The sequence below is a fragment of the Sus scrofa genome, chromosome 18 (genome assembly GCF_054392235.1).
Source record: "Sus scrofa isolate SSC_HxYL_T2T_F1_AM1 chromosome 18, Sscrofa_HxYL_maternal_Yorkshire_Landrace_v2.0, whole genome shotgun sequence".
Lineage (NCBI taxonomy): Eukaryota > Metazoa > Chordata > Mammalia > Artiodactyla > Suidae > Sus > Sus scrofa.
Genome location: NC_139400.1, coordinates 44,131,145 through 44,150,708, shown reverse-complemented (window position 1 = coordinate 44,150,708; position 19,564 = coordinate 44,131,145). Strand labels below are relative to the sequence as shown.

Sequence of the window (19,564 nt, the reverse complement as noted above, 5' to 3'; positions counted from 1 at the left end):
TACAATGCAATTAATTAGGATATTATATAGAATAAAATGCCAGACTTTGCATTAATGTCTTCCATAATTCTCATTTAATCCTCATTAAAGCCAGATGGGTGAGTGTGTGAGGAAATAACTTTTCTGGATTTCTCAGTGCTCTTATTAAAATAAAATAAAATAAAATAAAATACCCCTAGATCCCTGAGAATTCTTTTCCTTTATAAGCAGAGAAAAACTACATTTCCCCATCCCTCAGCTATGGAATGTCCAGCTACTCACGTAGGACAGTGGACCTGATTCTCATCTCATTGCTCTGTAGGTAAAGACTAGGGAAAGAAGGGCTGATTCACTTATTTTCTGTGAAGTAATAAGAAATCTGTCCCTGACCCAGAATACTTTGTGTATAAATTCAGGATAAAATTAATAAAAATGAACATGAAAATCCCAACAGTGAGATAAAACTTATAAACAGATTAGAAATAGGACATTTACTAGCAATTAAGGAAGTCTGAACTAACAGATCACGCATGCAAACTGAAATCCCTCCTGTCTTTATCCATTTAGGCTGCTATAACAAAATACCAGAGGTTGGGTGGCTGATAAACAATAGAATTTTATTTCTCAGAGTTCTGGAGGCTGGAAAGTCTTAGATCAAAATCCCGGTGGATTCTGTGTCTAGTAAGCAACCCAAAGCTCTCCTCCCTCATGTAAATGATAATCTTTCGTTCTTCATTCAACACATACCTTGGCTAGTTTTGTTTCTACTTGCTTGGTTGCTTCATTTTAAGAGACTTTCCTGCCTCTTTGCATATTCTCTTCTTTATGGTACAGTTTCTCAACATTTTATCCACATTTCTGAAATTCAAAATGTCTTGAAAACTGACTTCGTTGATTTGTTGATTGGTTGGTTGGCTTTACCTATTTGCCAGCAAAACTTATCTGACCTGAATTTATTTAGGGGCAAAACTTGGCCAACTGATGAAAGACTATTTATAGAGTATTTCTCCAACTGCAGGCAGGGGGGATCAGGGTTCCCAGGAGAAGAGAACTAACCATAGCTTTCTTAACATAAGATAAACCATTTTAGGCCTAAACTATTGTGTGATCTAAGCTTGGGAACATGCAGAACGAGTCTCAATCATTAATGATTATAAAAGAAGGTAAGTTTAGTGCTATCTCTGCTTCAACTGTTAAATTCATTTTCTGCTTAGCTGAGGAGAGTTCTGGAATGAAGTTAAAGATCTAAATACTTTACAGAGGGGACTCTCCATTTGGAGACAGAGAAACAGCACTTTCTGAAGGGAGGCAACATACCTTGTGATTAAATTCTGGGTGATGATGCTGATTGTGTCCGCAGGTCCTCCATTCAAGGAGAAATCCAATACCACCGCTGAAATTCCTTTTACGTTTTTAGATGTTGAGACATGTTTAGACCAGTGGTAAACTGGGGAGGAAATATTGCATCTAAAGGCATTCAAATCCAATTAAAAAGAATAAACAGCCTTCTGATGCCAAATTGGCAACTGACCCTCCACTTTACGAGCTTACCTAAAGGGACTGCTGGTGACAGTTGGTAATAGGTTTTTTCCCTCGTGTCACTATGGCTGGAAGATATTGCTGCTGTTCCTTCATGTTCTTCCTTCTTTCATTGACTCACTTGTCTTGCTTTTCTTTTGTGTATATCTCCTTCTGTTATTAATGTCCCATCCTTCCTCCTTTGTTCTGTTTTATCCCCCTAACATTCCACTATTCTATCTCACAGGGCTCTCTTCACTTTACCTGTCTCTGTGCCCCTGGATGTTTGGACATCCTCATACTGGCAATAATGAAACATTAAGCCCATTTATAAGTTTATTTATTGAATAATATTTGTTACAATGCAAAATTCAACTGAGTAAAGATCTAATTGACTTCATTGAACAATTCGTGAATTGGGTGGAATCCCATCTAGTAAATAGAAAGACACTCCAAGGGGTTGTACAAAATGAAAGGTTTTTATAGCCAGAAGGAGGGTGAAGCAAGAAGGTATCAGAAAAAAAAAAAAAAAAAAAAAAAAAAAAAAAAAGGATTATTTCAAGCCAGGTCTTCTTTTGGAGTTAAGGGAAAGGCAGGGATCTTTATCATGTAGATAACCTCACTGGTTTTAATCAGGAAATTTTAGATTGACCATTTAAAAGTCATATTCCTGGGAGAGGCTGAAGCTGCAATTAAGTTTTGGTTTGCTGTCAAGGGGGCAAATGACACCATTTGGAGCCCCCTCCTTCTTTTCTTCTTTTCCTTAACAATGTATATAACTGATTGAATTTAACATGAAACTGAAGAGAAAGATTTGTTTTCTTTCCTTAAGAAATTTTATCCTCTCCTACTCCTCTACCTCTATTAAATGCAATCTTTGAATTTAAGTATGGCTTTTGAGTATATATTTTCTATTGGTTACTTATTGTTAATTAACAGAAATTACTGTTTTCTCTTATTTAAGATTTAAATCATACTAAATCCTTTTTTTTTTTTGAAAGAGGCAACTGTTCTGTTCTAAATAATTAATTCACTGTTAATGGTCCTTTTTTAAAAACATAATAAAGAACGTAATTGAAATGTCTCCTTGGGAAAGCATATATGTTAATTCTTTCTGTCCAGGAATTTCCCTAAAGCAAAATTCTAGCACAGTCAAGTTTAACTTTCCTATACTTGTTCAGTAATCTAGAGAATTTCATTCCGAGAATGAGAAAATACTGACTGTCCACCATGGGAAATAATTAGGAAAAGGGTGGAACTGGGATTTTTGAGAAGAAAATGGGACTTGAACTATAGCCCAGGAGATAGTCTCTCAGAGAGCTCTGAGGAACTGCTCCTAAGAGGTAAGGGGAGAGGCCCTTTACCTTTTTCATCTTTCTTTCTTTCCTTTCTTTCTTTGTTTCTTTCTTTTTTTCTTTCTTTCTTTCTTTCTTTCTTTCTTTCTTTCTTTCTTTCTTTCTTTCTTTCTTTCTTTCTTTCTTTCCTCCCTTCCTTCCTTCCTTCCTTCCTTCCTTCCTTCCTTCTTTCTTTCTTTCTCCCTTTCTATATATCTATCTTTCTATCTATCTATCTGTATGATTTTGACTAAGCAATACATGCAATCAAGAATACATCTCCATAGAAAGTTACTGCAAATCAGGAGGAATAGATTTGTTGCTTAATTATTTAAGAATTTATATTCACAACCTATCCTGCTATTGCCACTGCCAAACGTTCCGGGCAGTACCCACATTCCTGATCTCTGTCACTTCCCAGGATCCTGCAACTAGGAGCACCCTTTACAACATCTCATATGTGGGAAAGGTGAGACATGTTGCTTCATGTATGGTCTATAGGGTGGGGGCAAACCACTGCAGTTATCACTGACTCTAGAGATGGCCGTGGCCTGCTCCCAATAGGGGTCCCCGAACAGGCACCACCTGCAGTTCCAATCATCTCAGAGGAGGGCATTACAATCAAACACAATCTGTTGCTCTCACTCCCCAGGGAACTCACGCACCCTGCTCTTGCTACTGTTAAATGCTCTGGTCACCTTGAAGATCTGCCTAGAGCTTATTACCACTTCCCAGGGCTCTGCAACTAGGAGTATCCTGTTCCACCTTCCTGAAACTCCTTGCTGCTATTGAGAGCCCAATGATAGGCACTGACTGCTGGCCCTACCCATTGCCTCCTTCTCCCTGAAAACACACTGAGCATCTTGGGAACAACAGCCTGCTCACAATGAAGAAAGAGACAGCAAATATTCCAACTCCCACACCAAAAATAAATTGTAACCACCCCCCCAAAATACAAAGGGGTATTCTTGCATAGAAGTAGCCTTACAGGACTGTAGTTTGGCTTCCCCAAACTCACAGAAAAAGAAAATCACAAGCAAGATGAATAAGCACAGAAACCATTCCCAGTTAAAGGAACAGGAGAAATTACATAAAGCAGACAACAATGAAGCAGACCTCTGAAGTCTGACAGACATTGAGTTCAAAAGGGAGGTATTGAAAATACTGAAGGAATTAAGAAAGGATATTAACAGTAATGCAGATTCCTTTAGAAAGGAACTAGAAAATTTAAGGAGGAGTCAAGAAAACTAGAAAATTCATTTGCACAGATACAAACTGAATTTAAGGCAATAAAGAGCAGAATGAATAATGCAGAGGAAAGAATTAGTGTGGAAGATAAAATAATGGAAATCACCCAATCAGGACAGCAGACAGAAAACCAAGTGAAAAAACATGAAAGCAATATAAGAGACCTCTGGGAATATATAAAGTGGGCCAATCTATGCATAATAGGGTTTCTGAAGGAAAAGAAGAAGAAAAGGGGATTGAAAATATATTTGAAGAAATTATGGCTGAAAACTTTCCAAATCTAAAGCATACTGATATCAAGATACAGGAAGCACAGAGGGCCCCAAACAAGTTGAACTCAAACAGGCCCACACCAAGACATATTATAATAAAAATGGTAAAAGTTAAAGAGAGGATTCTAAAGGCAATAAGAGAAAAGCAAAGCATTAATTATAAGGGAACCCCCATAAGGCTATCAGCTGATTTCTCTACAGAAACACTACAGGCCAGAAGGGAGTGGCAGGATATATTTAAAGTGCTGAAAGGAAAAAAAAATTGCAACCAGAATACTCTATACAGCAAGAATATCATTTAAATTAGAAGGGGAAATGAATAATTTCTCCAACAAACAAAAGCTAAGAGAATACAGCAATATTAAACCCATTCTAAAAGAAATACTAAAAGGGCTTCTCTAAATTAAAAAAAAGAGAGAGAGAGAGAAAAGAGAAAAGAAGAATTAGGATGAAGGAAACCACAATTGGAAATCAATCACTTAAATAAGCCAGCACAAGTTCTAAACATGAAGATGTTAAAAAAAAAGAAAAAAAAAAGACATCAAAATCATAGAATGTGGGGAAGGAAAGTAAGAAAATATAGATTCTTATTTTTATTTTAATGATGTGTCTGAGCCTATGTGACTATCAGGCAAAAGCAAGCAGATATAGGAAGGGCTTAATGTGCTTAAAAAGCAGGGCAACCACAAATCAAAACCAAACATTACATTCACAAAAACTGAAAAGTACTCAAGCATAAAATAAATTGAAACCATCCAACCCAAAAAAGAAGGGAAGAAAGAGAAACATAGAATCAACTGGAAAACAAGGTTTAAAATTGCGCTAAATATGTGTCTATCAATAATCACCTTAAATATGAATGGACTAAATGCTCCAATCAAAAGACACAGAATGGCAGATTGGATAAAAAAGCAAAAGCCTTCAATCTGTGCCTACAAGAAACTCACTTAAGAGAAAAGGACACATATAGATTGAAAGTGAGGGGATAGGAAAAGATATTTCATGCCAATGGACAAAACAGTAAAGCAAGAGTTGCAATACTCACATCAGACAAAATAGACTTTAAACTAAGGCCATAAAGAAAGACAAGGACACTATTTAATGGTTAAAGGATCCATTCAAGAACAGGATATTACAATATAAATGCCCCTAATATAGGAGCACCCAGATACCTCCAACAAATACTAACAGACATAAAAGGAGAAACTGATGGGAAAACAATCATAGTAGGAGACTTTAACACCCCACTCAAAACAATGGACAGATCCTCTAGACAGAAAATCAATAAGGCAATAGAGATCCTAAAGGACACAACAGAAAAGTTGACTTAATTGACATTTTCAGGACATTATATCCAAACAAATCAGAATGTACATTCTTCACAAGTGCACATTGGAACATTCTCAAGAATTGATCATATACTGGGGCACAAAGCTAACCTGAACAAATTTAAGAATATAGGAGTTATTTCAAGTATCTTCTCTGACCACAATGGCATGAAACTAGAAATCAACCGCAGGAAAAGAAATGAGAAAAAACTTACTATATGGAGACTAAACAACATGCTACTAAAAAACCAATGTGTCAATGAGGAAATCAAGAAGGAAATTAAAAAATACCTCGAGACAAATGATAATGAAGACACATCCACTCAAAATCTATGGGATGCCACAAAAGCAGTGCTCAGAGAGAAATTCATAGCAATACAGGCCTTGCTCAAAAAAGAAGAAAAATCTCAAATCGACAACTTAACCCAACACCTAAATGAATTAGAAAAAGAAGAACAAACAAAACCTAAAGTCAGCAGAAGGAAGGAAATCATAAAGGTCAAAGAGGAAATTGATAAAATAGAGATTCAAAAAACAATAGACAAAATCAATAAAACCAAGAGCTGGTTCTTTGAAAAGGTAAATAAGATTGACATACCTCTGGCTATACTCACCAAGAAAAGGAGAGAAAAAACCCAAATAAACAAAATCAGAAATGAAAAAGGAGACGTTCACAATGGATACTACAGAAATACAAAAAACCATGAGAGAATACTATGAACAATTGTATGCCAACAAGTTTGAAAACCTGGAAAAAACAGACAACTTTCTAGAGACTTACAGCCTGCCAAAATTGAACCAAGAAGAAATAGATCAAGTGAACAGACTGATCACTAGAAATGAAATTGAATATGTCATAAAAACACTCCCTATAAATAAAAGTCCAGGACCAGATGGCTTCACAGGTGAATTCTACCAAACATTCAAAGAGGAACTTATACCCATCCTGCTTAAACTTTTTCTTTTTCTGAAGAAGAAGGAACACTCCCAAAGACATTCTATGATGCCACCATCACCCTAATTCCAAAACCAGACAGAGATACCACCAAAAAAGAAAACTATAGGCCAATATCTTTGATGAATATAGACAAAAATTCTCAACAAAATTTTCACCATCTGAATCCAACAACATATCAAAAAGATCATACACCATGAACAGGTGGGATTCATCCCAGGTTCACAAGGATGGCTCAACATATGCAAATCCATCAACGTCATACACCACATTAACAAAAGAAAAGTCAAAAGCCACATGATCATCTCAATAGATGTAGAAAAAGCATTTGACAAAGTCCAACATCCATTCATGATAAAAACTCTTACCAAAGTGGGTATAGAGGGAACATATCTACCATAATCAAAGCCATTTATGACAAACCTACAGCAAATATAATACTTAATGGAGAAAAGCTGAAAGCCTTCCCACTAAAACCTGGAACAAGACAAGTATGTCCACTCTCACCACTGTTATTCAACATAGTACTGGAAATCCTAGCCACAGCAATCAGACAAACAAAAGAAATAAAAAGCATCCAAATAGGTAGAGAAGAGGTAAAACTCTATGCACATGACATGATTCTATATATAGAAAGCCCTAAGGACTCAACCCATAAACTACTTGAACTGATCAACAAATTCAGCAAAGTAGGAGGATATAAAATTAACATTCAGAAATCAGTCGCATTTCTGTATACTAACAATGAGATATTAGAAAACGAATACAGAAACACAATACGTTTTAAAAATGCACCCCAAAAAATCAAATACCTGGGAAGACACCTGACCAAGGAGGTAAAGGACTTATATGCCAAGAACTATAAAACATTAATCAAATAAATTAAAGAAGATGTAAAGAAATGGAAAGTTATTCAGTGCTCCTGTGTGGGAAAAATTAATATTGTAAAAATGGCCATACTACCCAAAGCAATCTACAGATTCAATGCAATCCCTGTTAAATTGCCCATGACATTTTTCACAGAACTAGAACAAACAATCCAAAAATTTATATGGAACCACAAAAGACCCAGAATTGCCAAAGCAATTCTGAAGAACAAAAACCAAGCAGGAGGCATAACTCTCCCAGACTTCAGGCAATATTACAAAGCTGTAGTCATCAAGACAGTGTGGTACTGGTACCAAAATAGACAGACAGACCAATGAAATGGATAGAGAATGCAGAAATAAACTCAGACTCCTATGGTAAATTAATCTTTAACAAAAGAGGCAAGGACATAAAATAGGAAAGAGTCTTTTCAGCAAGCATTGCTGGGAAACCTGGACAGCTGCATGCAAATCAATAAAACTAGAACCCACCTTCATACCATGCACCAAAATAAACTCAAAATGGCTTAAAGACTTAAACGTAAGACAAGATACTATCAAACTCCTGAAAGAGAACATAGGCAAAACATTCTCCGACATCAATGTTACGAATATTTTCTCAGGTCAGTCTTCCCAGGCAACAGAAATAAGAGCAAAAATAAACCCATGGGACCTAGTCAAACTGACAAGCTTTTGCACAGCAAAGGAAACCAAAAAGAAAACAAAAAGACAACTTACAGAATGGGAGAAAATAGTTTCAAATGATGCAACTGAAAAGGGCCTAATCTCTAGAATATACAAGCAATTCACACAAGTCAATAGCAAAAAAGCCCATGACCCAATTGAAAAATGGGCAAAAGACCTGAATAGACATTTTTCCAAGGAAGATGTACAGATGGCCAACAAGCACATGAGAAAATACTCAGCATAACTGATTATTAGAGAAATGCAAATCAAAACTACCATGAGATACCACCTCACACCAGTCAGAAAGGCCATCATTAATACATCCATAAATACAAATGCTGGAGAGGGTGTGGAGAAAAGGGAACCCTCCTGCACTGTTGGTGGGAATGTAAGCTGGTATAACAACTATGGATATCAGTATGGAGAAACCTTAGAAATCTATACATAGAACTGCCATATGACCCAGCAACCCCACTCTTGGGCATATATTCAGACAAAACTTTCCCTAAAAAAGACACATGCACCCACATGTCCATCGTAGCTCTATTCACAATAGCCAAGACATGGAAACAACCCAAATGCCCGTCGACAGACAATTGTATTAGGAAGATGTGGTATATAACACAATGGAATACTACTCAGCCATAAAAAAGAACAAAAGAATGCCATTTGCAGCAACATGGATGGAACTAGAGACTCTCATCCTGAGTGAAGTAAGAAAGAGAAAGACAAATGCCATATGATATCCCTTATATCTGCAATTTAATATATGACACAAATGAACCTTTCCACAGAAAAGTAAATCATGGACTTGGAGAATAGACTTGTGGTTGCCAAGGTGGAGGGGGAGGGAGTGGATTGGTTGGGGAGCTTGGGATTAATAGATACAAACTATTGCCTTTGGAATTGATTAGCAATGAGATCCTGCTGTGTAGCACTGGGAACTATGTCTAGTTGCTTAAGATGGAACATGATAATGTGTAAAAATAGAATATGTACATGTATGTGTAACTGGGTCACAAAGTTGTACAGTAGAAAAAAATTGTTAAAAAAAAAGAATTTCTGTTCATAAAATTTTGTCTCCTAAAATATAATCTAAGGGCCTATTCTGCCTCTTTTCCCAAAACACAAAGTGCCTTATTCTGTTCTTTGTCCTGAATTCCTTTCAGGGTATACTATAGGTCAGGGACTTCAGTGGCCAGTGACTTAATCTTTGCACAACTGGATGGTAGGCAAAATTATTTGTTTTACAGTTTATACAGCAAAGTGCAGTTGATTTTAAGGATTTCTTTGATAATGAATAAATAGAAGATCCTAAGTAAAGGATGGTATCAAAATTGCATCTCAGGACCAATTATTACTATTTAAGTTATGTAAAAGTTACTGATAACCTCTTTATTTGCTGTGTGCGGAGGTCATTACTGTCTTAGTTTCAGCAAATGTTTAAAATATTTTAAGATTCTCTTTCCCGACCTTAGTTATTCAAACATTAATTATCCCATTAAGGTTTTAGGTTTTTCATCTTAAAGTTCTCTTGATATGGGAAATTTCAGACATGTAGTCTTTACAGGAGTTTCCTGGTGTCTCAATGAGTTAAGGATCCAGTGTTGTTACCACTGTAGCACTGGTTCAGTCTCTGCCCAGGGGAGCTCCCACATTCCATGGATGTGGCCAAAAAAGAAAGAAAGAAATGTGTCTTTACAGCTGGGGCTGGAGGAAGGAATAGTGGACCTTTGATTTAAGGAGTCTAGGAGGCCTTTATCAGTATAGGATTCCTAAGAAGCTGTTACCCAGTTTGGCCAGTTATCTCAGGTTATAGAAAATTCACTGTCATAGAGTCATCCCCTTAACTTTTAGATAGGAGTATTTGTAGGAAATTTTCCTTACTGTAGTCTAAAATTTTCTTCTTGGCAATTTCTTCTGCTGTCTGAAGTAATAAGATCTGTGTCCTTTCCTAAGAGATGATAACACCTTTTATGTGTGTGGTCCAGTTTCTTTCCCTTAGTAGCAGGTTTCTATGCATTCCTTCACAACATGCTATTTTTAATTACCTAATATGATATTTTTATTACTGTACTTCCATTATATCCAATATAATTTAACAGTTTCATTTCATCTTATTTTCTCTCTCTCTCTCTCTGGTCCCTGTCCCTTTCCCTTCTCTGGCTCTAGTTTTTAATCATTCATTCTCCCAGTATTTCCTCCCACTCCTAGAACTCCACTTTTGTCCCTGATTACTCCTCTTCTCCTGCAAACAAATAAGAGCCTAGACTTGGGTCTGACAGGTGGACTCCTTTGAGGCAGGTAGACAAGCCAGATTCAGGCCCAGTACAAGCCACCTCTAGGACAGGGAGAGGAATTAAAACTGTTGTGGTTCAGAACCACCAGCCTGAGCAAAGGAGCTTCCCAGAGGCAGTGCCTCTAAAAAGTCCCTGAAGGAGCTGAACAGGGTAAGAAGGTACTAGAATCCCAATGGACTAGCCACATATAGCCTGAAGTTCTGAGGCCCCTGGGAACCTGGTACTAAAATCAGAGGATCCCAGGAGGTTGGAGGGATAGGTGACACTGTTTATACTTTCATATTGGAAATGCTTTAAGAACATGGATTCTGTGATCTTTAAAAAAGAACCAAATTCTGACACTTAAAAATAATAAAATCCAGTGATAATATTGGTAGATCAGTCTCTTGGGAAGTAACACTAAATGCAGGAATGAGAGTACTTCCTCTCCTTTTACAGTCTTTCCACCCCTACAGAGCCTTCCTGCCTGCAGCCTTCACACATTCATTGGTTTCTTCCTTTGTTCCTAAATGATAAGATTTTAGTCCCATTTTCTGGATACTTTATTTTAATGTATAATGCATTTATGTAACCAATTTTGGTATCTACCTAACAGCTATTAGGTATTTACTTAATGAAGACTTAGTGAAAGTGGACAGGCTCTGGGCTAACTGCGAATTCACCAGTGAATGAGACAGGGTCAAGGCAGGGTGGTGGTTAAGGCTGTGGGCTGTGGAGCCAGGCTGACTGCATGTAAGCCCAGCCCTGCCACTCTCCAGTTTATCTAGCTCCTAGGTACTATTTTTGTGCCTTGGTGTCCTCACCTATCAAATGGTGAAAATAATAGGAATTATTAATTTAACTACTAATTTTAAATTTTCTAGGGTTGTTGTGAGGATTAACTGCTCTGATACTCATACATGTAAACCACTTAGAACAGCACTTGGCAGCAAGTATTTAATAACCAGCACATGTTGGTATATTAAATAGGTCCTGTCCTCAAATTCCTTATAATATGAGAGCAAAAATTCCAACTGACAGCGACAAACTGTCACTATTGGAAACTTTGATTAAGAGTATTTTGTCAACTAAGGATCTAACAACAGCACTATTTTTCAGTCACTATTTTTTATTTCTCCATTCAGTCCATAAAGATATCGCATTGGCCAGTGACATTCAGATGCCATTGCTTAGTAATTATGATTACCAATACTATTTGTAGATTATAAAGCACTGTGATACCTCTGAAAAGGTATGTATCTGCTGTCAAAGAGCCTGGCTATTAATTTTCTTTAAAAAGTTGAGCAATGTCTTAGTCTGCTTGGGCTGCTAAAACAAAATACCGTAGACTGTGTGGCTTCAACAAATGTGAGACATTTGTTTGTCACAGTTCTGGAAGTTGAGAAGATGAAGATCCAGATGCACACAGATTTGGTTCCTGATAAGGACCCATTTCCTGGCTTGTAGACAGTGATCTTCTCACTATGTTCTTATTATGACATTTCCTCAGTGTTTTTGTAGAAAGAAATAACTGTCTTCCCCTTCTTATAAGGGCACTAATTTCATCATGAGGGCTGCACCCTCATAATCTATCTAAATCTAATTATCTCCCAAATGTTCTCTCTCTAAATTCCATCACATTAGAAGTTATAGTTTCAACAAGTCAATTTTGGAGGGGATACAAACATTCATCCCATAACAGCCAAGTTAAAAAAATCACCAACTCAAATTTAGCATCTGTAGGTGAAGATCAACAATACCAATAATACTTCATAGGACTGTTTTGCATTTGCAATGAGATACTCTATATAAAGCCCAGTTCTCAATATCTCATGAGGTCCTTCTGAATTAATAACCTGCATAATAAATTTCCAAGAATACATCCTGGAAGTAGAAACATGTATCCTATGTTCTATTAATTTCCCGTTGATATATGCATAAAATTTAATCTCCTTCTTGGTATTAGCTTTCCACACAATTTTTGCAAGTGCATCAAAGAATTATTTCAGTATCCTTAAACAACGATCATGTGTGTGTCTTTGGAGAGCACATTTCTGTTTAACAGATGAGCTGAGAGGCATTTCAATCTTATCATTCAAACATTGTCAGAATTTTAATTGATCTTAAATATTGTCTTTCATTGATATTTTATTTTCTAGTTTCAGGAAATGGATCCTTTGCTTTGTGAGTCTCAGAAATGTTTAAAAATATTGAAGTAGGCATCTTGTGACTATTGGGAGTTGAGAAAATATACTCAAAAGCCTTTGGACTGGCTTGGAGCTTCACTGTGGGATCCAAAGCTTCCTGCCAACAGTCACCATAGTTCTTAGGTGCTACAACCAAGTGGGAGCACCCAGCTTGAGAACAGAGTGTTTGTGAGTGGCAGGCAGCTTTGGGCACATAGAATGGGATGTTGTGGGACTGACATCTATGGGACACTTCTGCTTTTACTGTAAACTTCTAAAGGAGAAGAATATGCCAGATACAGACTATTGCGTAATATTCAGGCACTTGTTTGGTCTTTGTTGAAATATTGGCCTGTGGAAATGAATGTTTTCATTACTATTATGGCCTTTTTATGTCCATCAAGAAAATCTGTAGTTTATCTGGAAGTAAATAGTGTGCGAGAGAAGCCCAGGCTGTCAGGCAGTCTTGGAATCCCAGCTCCTTCACTTCCAAGCTGTGTTGTTTCAGTCAAATTATTCAGTCTCTTCACCGCCCAGTTTCCCTGTGTGTTAAATACCCATCTCAGAAGGCCCTTGTGAAGGTGGAACGGGAGACGGTGCCTAGATACCTGGGACACTTGTGGTACTCTAGAAATCTTCCTTTAAATCACACACTGGAATACAGTACCATCATATTTATCACTATTTCTGTTCAGTTTGAATCTGTCTTTTATTAAAGCAAAGAAAGCCTTTTAATAAACTAGGGAGCCTTAGGCTACAAGTAATGGAATACCTGAAACAGAAAATTTATTATTATACTACGTAACGAAATATGGGGCCATTTCAGGGATCAGTTAATTCAGCAATGTAATGATGTCATCAAGGACTTCTTTCTCTCTTTCTGCTCTGATCACTAGCATGTTAAATTTGGTGAGTGTCCATCAAGATGACACCAGCATGTAATTCTGCCAAGAGGCAGAAGGGCAGATTCAGTTTACTAATTTCTCTCTTTCTTTCTCTCTGTCTCTCTCTTAATAAACCAGGGCAGGAAACCTATCCAAGAAATCCCCACAAGGACTTCCCTTCATTGGTTAGAGATGTGTCATGTGCCTGTGCCCACACCAGTCATCAGAGAGGAGGCCAGAAGACCTAGGATGTGGCCATAATCAACATTCATTTTCTGTCTCTGGAGAAGGGCTTACAAACCCCTTAGATCTCTGGGTATCTAAATAGTTGTGCAAGTTTTGTCACCAAAGAAGGGAGTCAGCATCTTTTGAGGAAGCAGCAAATGGCAGTTGAACAGGCAACTAATAGTTTACTCCAGTTTTGAGTTACATTTCAGTATTGTTCAAAATAAAGTAGCTAGTGGAAAAAGAGACAAGCTTTTACACAAAGCAGCTGAAAGGTTTACAGAGGAAAGCCTAAACAATGGAGATGGCCAAAGCCAACTTCAGCTGTGAGGGAAATGCGACGGATTTACATAGTGGTAACAGCTGCAGTGGCCAGAAGTTGGAGATTGAAATAACTTTTGGAAAGCTGCTGGTTTTTCTCTCCTTTAGGGGGAAAAAAAAAATGGGCACATCTTTTTGTGATTGGGAGAAATATCATTATGTGGAATGCATATTTATTGACCTAAAAAATGTTCTGTGTTCCTCTTCTCTGTCTTTCAGGTCCTGTTCCATGAAAGGAAAGCTGGGGAAATCAGGCTAAGGAGACTATCCTGTCTGCATCTCATTCTCAAACGGCCGCATGAGGAAGAGACCCAGGATAACCATACTTGTCTGTGAGATGGAAACGAAGCTACCAGGTTTCTAACTTCAAAGAAAGCCCAAGACCTGGGGAGGAAAATGCCAAGAATTTGACAAGAGTCTTATAGTAACCCTTTCAGTATTTTGAATACTGCCCCAAAGATAATGAGACAGTGTCTCCCCTTTAAAATTAAAGAGGGACATTTACTCTTTATAGAGAAAAATCACTGGCTAATAAAAGTCATGGAATCTGTTAGCATTCTAGGTGCAGAAGAGAGGGCTGGGTTGAATTTAAGTGTTCACTTCAAATATGTAAGCGCTGTTTTGCAGAGAATAATGGCTGGTTGTTTTTATTTCACACACAGGTCGGGAGTGGAACCTGAGTTTACATTAAGATATGACGTTTTGGAATAGGAAACAGAGAAGAATTGCTTGAACATGCATTTTTGCCATTACAAATCAGAATAAGTTGCTAGAAGAGACAGTGTCCTATTTGCCAATTTGTATCAGAGAATAATTTCTCATTTGCACTGGTTTAAGTATGATTCAAGAAGTTTGGGTTAGATTATATTTCAAGTTCTGCTAGTCCTTTAAAATAATCCTTAGTCACTTGAAGACTCCTTGCGATAAGTGTTGATGTTCAAGTTTCCCTCCATGAATAGCACTGGCATAGAAGCAGTTGCTGCTAGCAAAACAGTCACAGGGAAGGGGTGGGCAGGCAGCTTGCATTCAGACACATTTGTGAAAACATACATTTTCCACCCACTTTCCATTAGACTGCTATGTCAACAGAAGTACAAGTAAATAGAGTATTTTTTTTTTTTCTTTTTTGGGTGAAAGACAAATAGGTGCTGGGTGAAGAGGGTTGCCAGTAGATAAAACAATGATATTCTATGTTTGGTAATATGAGAGGATGCTGAACACACTGCTGACTGCCCTGGACACTTCTCTTTGTTCTTAAGTAGTACATATTAGGTTATTTTTAGCACTGATATTTTAAAAAATGAAAATGGGGCGTTCCCCTCATGGCTTAGTCGTTAACAAACTCAAGTAGTGTCCATGAAGACACGGGTTTGATCCCTGGCCCTGCTCAGTGGGTTAAGGATCCAGCGTTGCCATGAGCTGTAGCATAGCAACTGATCCCACGTTGCTGTGGCGCAGGCTGGCAGCTACAGCTCTGATTTGACCCCTAGCCCAGGAGCCTCCATATGCCGTGGGTATGGCCCTAAAAAGAAAAAAGACAAAAAAAAAGAAAGAAAAGAAACTGATAAGAATGAAGAGTGCAATTCAGCTAATATAGTTCATGTCAGAATTTAGATTCAAAGTATTTTTAAAAGGATGGAGAAAATAAACTTTCAAAGGGATATACTTGAAACTCATCTAATATTCCATTAACAGAACTCAGAAAATAATGTATTTACAGGAAGCTATCACCCTGCCCTTAGATGGGTTCACACACATTTCTTTTTGTTTTTACTTTCACGGACAAAAGGTGGCTATCTGAGTAAAGCTAATTAGTTACCCAGGGAAAACCACAGCCTTTCATTACAATCAAAGTTGATCGGGGCTCATCTAAAGATTTAGTAGATTGCAGGCCCTGTCAATGCTTTAAAAGAAATTGGATAATTCCCATAATTAATACAGAAGCTAGAGTTGATTTCTGCTTTGAAATTGCATATTAAATTTAAAAAGTGAGACTGGCACAGTAATGAAAAATTAGACACATAAAAGAAGGAAACAAATTGTTACATACAGTCAGCAAAAATGCTGCTTAAATGTTATAGTCTAGCCAGTCATGATGGAAAGGGACAGTATAGAGATGAGGTTGTCATCGTTTCAAAACATTCATTGTTTAAATTTAAAAAAAAAAATCAAATGATCTAATCCTTTTAGCTTCTCTAGCCTCTGAGCTTCATTATTAAAATGAAGCTCTAATTGTAAATCTTACTATGCCCTTGGGAGTTAATTCAGTAGTGACATCATGTATTAATTATATATACTATGATGCTTTATTGCATATTATATTCAGAAAAAAATAATTCTGCTTGTGGAAGGAGACCATGTTTCAAAATAGTAGGTCAACGCCCGGTCCTTCGAACTAGGTCAACCATACTTTATGATTTTCATCAAGGTTGCTTCACACATAAAGAAAATCAAATTCTTGGAACCAAGTCCTGTTTAATCTGAATAGATGAAACATATATGGTCCATATCACTAAGTATTTAAAAGGTTGTTAAAGAATCAAGAATTAGCTGGTTGTGTACAGGAATTGGTCAAATGTATCTGTTCTAGGTAATCATACAGAGAGAAACTTGCTGCTGTTTTTTTCCTTTAGATGCATTCTTATCTCCTTTGACTATCAGAAAGATAAGGAAAAAATAGAGGGAAGAAGGGAAGGAAACAAGAGACAAAGAGAAACTTCGTATGTGTGTCCTTATTATTAACCCAAATCTTCTCCCGTTCATTCCAGCTGGTGTCATTGTTAATTGTATGCAGCTGCTACCTCAGTTGTGCTTATCTTGACTAAAGCAGAAAGATAGGCAGTGAATGGAGTCGGAACCAGTATCTGAGTGATTGTGGTGGGCCCTGGGCATCTGAATGTTCACCAAAAGGGAACCTGCTTTTACTCCTGACCTTTTAGGCTCAGACTGCATGACTGTTTGAAAAGGAGTGCTGAGAAAGGAATTGGACAGTTTCCTTGTCCAGCCCTCTTCAGCTGCAGACTTCCAAAGGCCTGCTCCACTGGTGAACTTTGTGAACCCTCTGCTCTGCACAGAGTGAGGGAGGAGCTCTCTCGTGAACAGCACCCCACACCTAGGCACTTCCCAGGGCCTCCCTTTCAATGTTGCCACTCGCCTGGACTCTCTCTACTTTATTCTCTAGGCCTTCTATCCAAACCTCTTATTCTCCTTTCTTTCCTATCTTAAAAAAATGTGTTAAATACCTATTTTGTGTCCGCCCTTGTGCCTGATGCTGGAGAATCGAAGTAAAGAATACCGTTCTTTTCTCAAGCAAGTTTGAGATGAGTGACGAAGACAGATATTAACCCATCACTGAGCCAGTTGCCCTTGCTCTGATCTACCCTGTGAATGGGAAGACAGGGGAGAGAGACCTGATTCTCTTGTGGAGCTGGTGTTGTTACCAAACCAGGTACGTTTTGCCTGATTCATGGCAAGCCAAAACCCCGAGACATCGAGGGTTACAGCAAAGAGAGGATTCATTCACAAGGCAGTCAAGCAAGGAGACAGGAAAATAAGTCTTAGAGCTTCCTCCCCCAAAAGCAAAGGGCTCAGGGTATTTATGAGATAAAGCAGGGTGGGCTGAGGCCTGGAGATCATGGGGAGCGTGGAGAAAGGTAATTGGAAAAACATGGTAATCCTTGTTCTGCATGGGTGTAACTAAGCGGCAGACTCTGTATGTGCAAAATGGAAGTGGTTAGGAAGACGTAAGGGTGGCGTTTTGGGCCTTCTGATATCAAATGATCACAGAGTGGACCCTCGCACATGCCTAGTTGGAGGGTCAGTGGTCCTGTCGAGTCTTAACTAGCTCGGCTTGAACTAGGCACAGCTGACTTCAAGTTCTTGGAAAAAACTCTGGTGAACATTTCCTTGTTTAGGCTACACCACTGGGAGGACATGTTAAGTTGCAAAACAACCTTGATTAGTGAAGACAGGGTATGGATTTGGCTAATAATTAATTACCCATGGTTTCAGTGTGTCAAGGATGGATGGAGAGAGGGTACCTGAAGGCAGTGTTAACTTGCTAAAATCCCTTTTCTGGCTACCAGCTGAATGTTGTATATGATCTAAATCTCTGTGGTGACCCCCTGAGGTCCCCCAAGATCTTCCCTCATCTGGTGCACCCCTGCCTGGCCAGCGCTCTCTCATTTCTCTAATGCACTGTTCTCTTTCCTGTCTTAGAGCTTTTGCACCTGTTGTTCCCTCTTCAGGGAAAACACTTTGCCTACTCTGCCAGCTTAATGCCTAGCCATACTTTAGATTTCATCTTAAATGTTATTTCTTCAAAGAAACCTTGTCTGTCTCTCCAACTTATATTAGCTTTCCTTACCTTGTACTCTAGCTGTGATCTCCTGAGCGCTTAGCACAGGTTAGAATTATGTTTTGTTTCATTTTTTATCAAGAGCTGTGTTCGAGATGGTAGCCACTATCACATGAGGCTGGACTGTGGCTCATCTGAACTGGTATGTCCCGTAAAATGCACTTTTGTTAGCAAAGTTCATGTGCTCTATGTACATTGAGGCCAAACAAACTGAAACGTCAGACTTTGGAGCAGAGAAAGGTTTTATTACAGGCCATGCAAGAAGATGGGTGGGCCGTGCCCCCCGAAAAGCCCAAATTCCCCAAACCAAAATTGTAAAGCATTTTAAAAGCTGGGTGAGGAAGGGGAATGGGTTGTCCAGCATATTGATCAGCTTGTGCATAATTCTCTGATTAGTTGATTGGTGAGGGTTAATCTTATCAACCTTTAGGCCCAACAGGTCTGGGGGCTATGTGCTCTTGATCATCAAGTAGTTAATTTCCTACTTTTGTTGATGGCTTTAGCATCTGTAAAACAACTCAGGAAATATGCGTTAAATACCATTATCTAGGTACTTCAGAGAGGAGGTAAAGCAGAGGACATGGGGGAAGGGCCTGCCTCAGGAAGGCCTCATAGTGTCCTTCTTGTGTGATTACACTTTGACAAATTAGTACGAAAAGAAAACATAAGATATCTCAAAAATATTTAATATTCATTATGGATTGAAATGCTTTTTTGATATACTGTGTTAAATAAAATATTATTAAATTGATTTTACCTCTTTTTTTTTACCAGAAGGTTTATCATAAACATGGTCGTTCATGTCTTTTCCACTTCTGCCTTGGGAATCCTTCTTCATTCTTTGGTTCTCAACTTGAGTCACTTCCTTAGAGAAGGTTTCCCTATAGGATCACCCTACCCCCAGCTGCTTTTGTGCGCTGCTCCTCCAGTATCCTGTTTTGTTTTCTTTCAGACCATTTCCATTTGTGTGACTATTTGGATTTACCTATGGTGCCTCTGCTAGACTCTCAGCATCATGAGTGTCTGTTTTCCTCACCACCAAATCCTTTTGGCACTTTGTACATACTCAGTATATACTTGCTGAAAGAAGTAAGCAGTTGAGGAAAGGTGTCTGGAGCATCGAAG

The 19,564-nt window shown here is 38.1% G+C and overlaps 1 long non-coding RNA gene across 1 annotated transcript in view; it reads left to right on the top strand.

Annotated features, from left to right (window-relative positions):
* LOC102167929 (uncharacterized) overlaps positions 1-16,109 on the top strand; it is an 87,559-nt gene extending 71,450 nt beyond the window's left edge. Inside the window, exon 3 of the long non-coding RNA XR_309057.4 lies at positions 14,302-16,109. This is a non-coding gene — a long non-coding RNA (uncharacterized LOC102167929). The remainder of the gene's footprint in view (positions 1-14,301) is intronic.
* The last annotated feature ends 3,455 nt before the right edge of the window (positions 16,110-19,564 follow it).